The sequence below is a fragment of the Otolemur garnettii genome, unplaced genomic scaffold (assembly GCF_000181295.1).
Source record: "Otolemur garnettii isolate 467f Iridium unplaced genomic scaffold, OtoGar3 scaffold00103, whole genome shotgun sequence".
Lineage (NCBI taxonomy): Eukaryota > Metazoa > Chordata > Mammalia > Primates > Galagidae > Otolemur > Otolemur garnettii.
The window spans coordinates 5,765,813-5,772,507 of record NW_003852498.1 but is presented as its reverse complement, the minus strand read 5'-3'; the positions used below and the strand labels follow the sequence as shown (position 1 = coordinate 5,772,507).

General features: G+C 39.5%; 1 non-coding gene across 1 annotated transcript; it reads right to left on the bottom strand.

Annotated features, from left to right (window-relative positions):
• Positions 1-3,626: 3,626 nt before the first annotated feature.
• Positions 3,627-3,732, bottom strand: LOC111727378. Its single transcript, XR_002774944.1, has one exon. It is a non-coding gene; the product is annotated as a U6 spliceosomal RNA (small nuclear RNA).
• Positions 3,733-6,695: the final 2,963 nt, after the last annotated feature.

Here is a 6,695-nt window from a genome sequence, read left to right as displayed (position 1 = left end):
TTTCTAGGATGTATGTGTGTATATGTAGTGTGTGTGTATATATAGGGTGTGTATATATATATATATATACACACACACACACACACAAACACTCACACATATTTATAACACTTTATTTTAAAATAGCCTGGGCTGATAATGTCTAGTGGCCATATTCGTGGTGAAATAGTTAAATAATTATAAATAGTTCCTTGCTGATTCAGCTAATCCAACCCAACCAGCTCATGCAGCTTCCACGAGCTCTCCCCTACCTCCGCGCCCTTCCAATGAATCATTCAATTGTTAACGCCTAACAAAGCAAGCTCTTCCAAAATTCGCAAGAGCAGGGGGCTCTTTTTACTTGGCTTGTGGCTGTGCCATACCAGTTACTACGTGTTTTGAATATCACACTTGCTTGAAATAAGACAGTACACCTGCATGTGTGCACCTGCACACACACACCCACACAGCTATCTGAGCATTAATTAGCCAAGCATAAGTGTTAAGGATACAGTTTTCTCCTTCAAGACTCTTTTATTGAAGAACTTACTATATATTTTTGGTAATCAATAACTCTTCTCATTTAGTATCCTTTTAATATTAACATTCTACCTTAAGTTGGACATGTCTTCATAAAGCAGCTCAAAATACAGTAGAACCTCTGCAAGTTGACCACCCAGGGGGCTGTAACCTACTGGTCAACATATAGAGGTGGTCAACATAGGGAACTAGGCCTGCTGTACTGACTCATACATCTGGTGCATGTCCAGTTTATGAAATTTAGGTCAACTTAAGGAGGTAGTTCATATAGGGAGGTGGTCAGCTATGGAGGTTCTACTGTATTTGAGTCTTCATTCTGAAGGCTTCTGTGTACAAGTTAAATAAATTTGTGTGCTTCCCCCCATTAATCTGCTTTGTGCAAGTTGATTTTCCAGCAAACTTTCAGAGAGCAGTTCCCCTTGACTCCTACAGTATCTATTCCCACAAATCCCATTTCTAGTTTACTAACCAGAAAACATTAACTCTGAAACTGTTAGTGGTTGTTAAATTTATAAGATAAAGATCAGACAGATTTGGGTTCAAATCCCTACTTCCTGTAACACTCACCAATGACAATTTTTCTAAACCTCGGTTTTATCTTTTGTACAACAGTAATTATAAGAGTAACTATTTCACAGGGTTTTCATAAAAATTGAAAAAGTGATGCATGAAAAGTGCTTAGTACACTCTCTGACCCATGTTAATTATTATGTTTTATTTCCCTTCTCCTTATGATAAGCATTTTCGAATGAATATTTTCTTTAGCTATTTTCTACTAGAAAGTTCAAGGAACAGACTGTTTAATTTAATGACATTTTATAATTTTTTTTACTTGAATATTGGGTCATTTGGGAAAAAATTCATGAGAGAAGAATGCAAAAATAAATATTTCTCTAGGCAGAAAATTTTGTTCCCTCTCTGCACCTGACTCCCACCGTCAGTGCAAAGTATGTGTGTTAAAATACACTGAACTTAGATAAGTTTTCCCCATTTCTTTTACCAAAGAAGACAAGAGATACTTGTGAACCTGAAATGAATCTCAAGTCCATTCTCCAAGCCTTAACATAGTTTTAAAGCTACAGACAAAATCAGATAGAGAACTATAGAGATTAAACAGGAAAGCAAAGAGCGCCTGGGCTCAGACAGTCTTCCAGGGAATCGACTTGCGTATTCACAATTGTGTTGAATTTTGGAGGCAGTTGCAAATGTTCCAAGGCTTTATGTGATTTGATTTTTAGGCTTTATTATTTTCTTCACCATAGGACTGGGGTCTCATTTCCTATCATAACAGTTTTTTATTTGAACTCTGGTAACATTTACTTAAATAACTTCAGGGATGAAACATACTCTATCCTATATTAAAAGTCATTTTGGTTTTACCAGGCAGTAATTTCCTCGAGAACTTCCTTGTTCCATTTTGTGTCTGTTACAGCATCTAGTATGTGCCTTTCAATATTTAAGCTGTTGACAAATGTGTTTCACGAACATGAGTTGGAAATAATATCAATAAATTCTTTGGATTTAGGGGATGAGTAGAATTTATAGTACATTGCTTGGCATAGAGTAAATATGACTTCTCCTTGTAGCTTCTGGGGTAGGAGGAGTGTTGAGAAATCTAGGTATTCGTTTATATATGGGGATGACAGGACCAGAAATATATATTGAATTAGAAAGCAAGACTCTCCTACATCCCAGATAATTTAGATTACTGAAGAAGAGGCTCCTGTAAATGTCATTCCCCTAAAACAATTAAGTGTTGGCAGAGTGATATTAGCAAATCATGCCCACTTAATCAAACTCAAATTATTATTTTAAACCATTCACTAGGGAAAAGATAAGACATTTCCAATAATTATTTTTTAAACTGTGAAAAAATATTCCAAATTCCTGCTGAAAAGATATGAAATTTTCAGTGGGGCAGGGCTGGAAAATGTTTGCTCGTATTTTGGCAAGAGCACCACCCTTGGTAAAAGAATCAGCGTCTTAAAGTGAGAAAAAGAAATGACAGCTGTTTGCCTCCTTCTCTTAGCTGGGGACTTCTCAGCCGACCATCCTTCCTTCTACTGTGCTTTTTCATGCCTAATGTTGTGGTTTACCAGAATCTTCTCTCTTACCTTCTCTGATCCAGCTCATGGGATTAACCCACGCACAGCTCACACTGGCTTTACAGCTCTGTTTACCCCTGAGCAATCTCTCAGAGCTCCTTTGCCCTGGCTCAAACAAAATTCCTTTGGAAGAAAAGTGCTGTCTGGATCCCTGTTGTCATCTAATTCCCTTTCATTTGATGAAATTCTAGATCTCTCTTTTGGAGAAGCATTCAACAGACTGCAGTTGAAATAGAGTAAAATTTATCTGTAACTAACGTGTATGTGAAATCGCACTTCTTCTGTAGGGTCCTGGAAAGTGGGAGTAGCTTTGGTTTCTGTGTATCTGAAAAGTAGTTCTTCAGGAAGCTGGTCCTTGACGAAGACTAAAAGAGCCCACTCATGCCTTTGGTGTTATATCAGCTTTGGGAGCAAGAAGACCTGGGTTCCAGGTGGTAGAGGTGTTGTGGATGTCCTGCCTCATTGCCCTGGGCTCACCTGAGCTCATCTGCAGCCATGACAGTGGTTTGCTGTATGTGGATTCCCACCTCAAGCCTACGTGGTTCTTTGCTACTCATCTGAGCACTTTCTCTGGACCCTCAGGAGCTTACTCAGCTGCTCATGGTGCAGAGGAGTTAATGTCTCCAAGGGCAATCTTCAATTCGTAAGGGATGGGAGATGATGGCTAGAAACCCAGTATCCAATTCCATGGTGGAATAATTCAGAGACTCGCTCCACATGGTTTCTCAGAAGACCAGCAGCAAGAATGAGCTCCAGGGCGGTGCCTGTGGCTCAGAGGAGTAGGGCGCTGGCCCCATATACCATAGGCGGCAGGTTCAAACCAGGCCCCAGCCAAAAACTGAAAAAAAAAAAAAAAAAGAAGAAGAATGAGCTCCAGTTACCCACAGTGGTAACCCTCTCATTCACAAAGCATTTAAAATTTTTTTTTCCTTTCTTATCTCACTTTCTCCATTTTCTCATTGTAGTTCTGAGCATCACTTTTCTTTTTTTTTTTTTTTTTTTAAAAATATGGAACGCTTCACGAATTTGCATGTCATCCTTGGCAGGGGCCATGCTAATCTTCTCTGTATCGTTCCAATTTTAGTATATGTGCTGCCGAAGCGAGCACCTGAGCATCACTTTTCAAAGAAACTACTTGAACGTGAATCTTTGTCTTGGGATTTGCTTTGAGGAGAACCCAAACGAAGTCAGGGTCCTAACTATGCACTTAACTAGCTCTGCAACTTTCAGGAGGTTATTTTATTTTTTGGGGTCTGTTTCTTGATCTGTCAAATAAGAATGTTAGACTAAATTGAGAATTTTCTGTTTAGTTAGCTGCAGAACTTCTTTCTACATTAAATTACATCTCAAACAAGAACATCTCTCTGTATGTGTGTTTATAGGTGATGAAAATGTTAAGTAGTTTGAGAATTTTTTCTTTGTATGGCATTTACTTCTTTGTAGATTACTGAGACGCATGCTTGAGTCTCTGTGATTTCCTCGTAGCATAATTTTAGAATAAATGCAGTAAATTATTTGCAAGGCTGGTGAAAATTCTAAACTTCTGAAATTTTTAATCATAGATAAATGTCCTTAAGGAGTTTCTTACCTCCTCCCTAATTTCTAAGCTATTCCACAAACTCTGAACCTGCAAAGATTTGGTTTAGAATCTTTTGTCTCCACACCACTTAACTCCCCATCACAAATCAGTTGGGTGTGCATGCGCGCAAACACGTGCACACATGTGCATCTATATTTCTGTTTTACAAAGAACACATCAGAAATGTAATTTCCTGGCTGACGGCATGCCACCGTTTTCCAGGAATATCAGTAAAAGGCTATAAATTCTGATGATACGTTGGGGGATTATGGGGAGAAAATAACCCTTATTAAAATAGCTCATTTTTACTTCATCATAAGGACCGTCAGGCTTTTTTCCTATTATTTCATTGCTAGGAACAAGTTCTGTAATATTTTCAGCTTTAACACAGATGAAATGTATATGGAACTTATAAATACAATCTTGGACTACGTAATGATTTTTCAGTCAGTGACGAACCATATGTACAATGGTAATCCTGTAAGATAATATTGTATTATCTTTTCTGGGTTTAGATACACAAATATTTACTATTGTGCTACAACTGCATACAGTGTTCAGTGCAGTAACGTGCTCCAGGGGTTTGTAGCCTGGGAGTGATAGGCTGTATCGGCCAGGCTTGTGTAGGTACAAATTGCCTAATGCTGCATTTTTCAGAATGCATCCTTGTCTTTAAGTGACACATGCCTGTGTTTCCGGAAGCTTAGGTGCTGGAAAATATTTTTTTCCACTCTCAAATCTTAACTGTCAGACACTTCTGTAGTTCTCCCAAGTTGTTTTCCTTTCTTCCCAAGGCATTTTGAGCAGAGTCTTCAAACACAGTAAGTTTTCTCCCTAGCAGTGCCCAGATGTCTCTTTATTTATCACTCCTTTCCCACAGTCTCTGCAGTGCTGGGATCTGGACTTTCATCAGCTTGTCTTCCCTACTATTTTTCTTTGAACACGTCAATCTGTCCATTGTCCCTCCAGGTAGACCCCTACCCCTCAGCTGCTCACTTTCCCACGTGATGGGGTCTAGCCTCTCTCTCACCTTGCCAGCCCTTCTAGGGAGCCCTTCTCTTTACCTCCTAGCCCTGGACTTTTTGCTTAATTTGTAGAAATATAATGGAAAAAAAATCCATCCTTGCATTTTTATTTTCTAGAGAAACAGCTGCTGTCTCATCTCCATCGTTCACCGAGTCTTTCCCTGATGATCATCTGGTTTTCCTTTTTTTCCCCCCTTGAAGATGAATTTAATAGAGAACCAGATTCAAGAACTAATTTAGAGAAGAGGTTAAAAAAAAGAAAAAACACACCCCTAGTTTCTGACAATTGCACATGTTTAGACAATGTGTATACATGTTCTATTAGGGAAGATTATTTCTCCAAAATATTATTCTTAGTGCAGTTAGCTCAGCATTTCTTGGTGAATCTGAAAATCAGTGAGAAAAAAATAATTTATATAACCCTATCAACCCAGCCATAGAGTCTCAGATAAAATTTCCAGGGAAGCTGATAGTTTTAGGTTCCTCTAACAAGTTTCCCTTTATTTCCTGAGCAGTTTTCTATAGGGTTTCAATACTTTGGTATACAGGATGGCCATCATATCAACACTTTAAACGTCCTAGAGAAAACATACTTGCCTCTCCTAGGAAGTTTGGCTTGAGCCATTCAGCTGTGTGTAGAGCCCTTTAAATTGGTTAGTTTCTGAGCTCTCTCAGAAGAGGTGGATGTCACCGACCGTGTGACTTTATCAAGATGTATCCCTGACTCAAACCACCCAGGCTGAGGAATGTGTCTCTTGTCTCCCACACCTGACTGGAAGTTCCTGCAAGGCAGGCGCTGTCCCCTGCAGTTAAGCAGGGTGTTGGGTCCATGATAGCTCCTTAATAATCCCTAGCTGAGTAAGTCACCAGCTTACTGGAACATGTGTTTTAGAAGCTGCTTTTGGATGAGGCTTCATTAGGAACATTCTGAATGGCTTAAGATGTTGTGATCTGGCCGATTTTCAGAAGCCCAGACTGGCTTTCTTCTTGTTTCCAGTTCCCTGTATGAATTATGTATCTGAAGTTTCTCTCCTACTGTGCTTGGCTTTGATGGCACCCCAAGCTTTGAGTTTTCCATATTTTTTGTCAGATTATAACACTTTATCTCATCCTTGGTCTGGCTTTTCCACCTGACAGTAATGTGAAAAACAAAATCCCTTTCATTCACTTTCCTTATGTCCTGTGCCTGCTGGTGTTTAGCTGTGGTCATATCAAGTGTCATCCTGCACCCGGCATAGATGACCAGAAGTCCTGTGAGAGCTGCCAGGGGCAGGGGTGCACTGACCACAGACTAGTTTGGGGGCATTCCAGTGAAAGGAACAACGATTTTCTCTCTCATTTTCGTTCCAAGATCCTTCAGCAAATTAAGGCAGTCTGTCTCTGCATTGTGTTTTGTATTATTTCTGGGCAGGCATCACTACTGATGTTATTCCCTTTAGCACCGATGTTCCTAACAGTTGGCCAGCA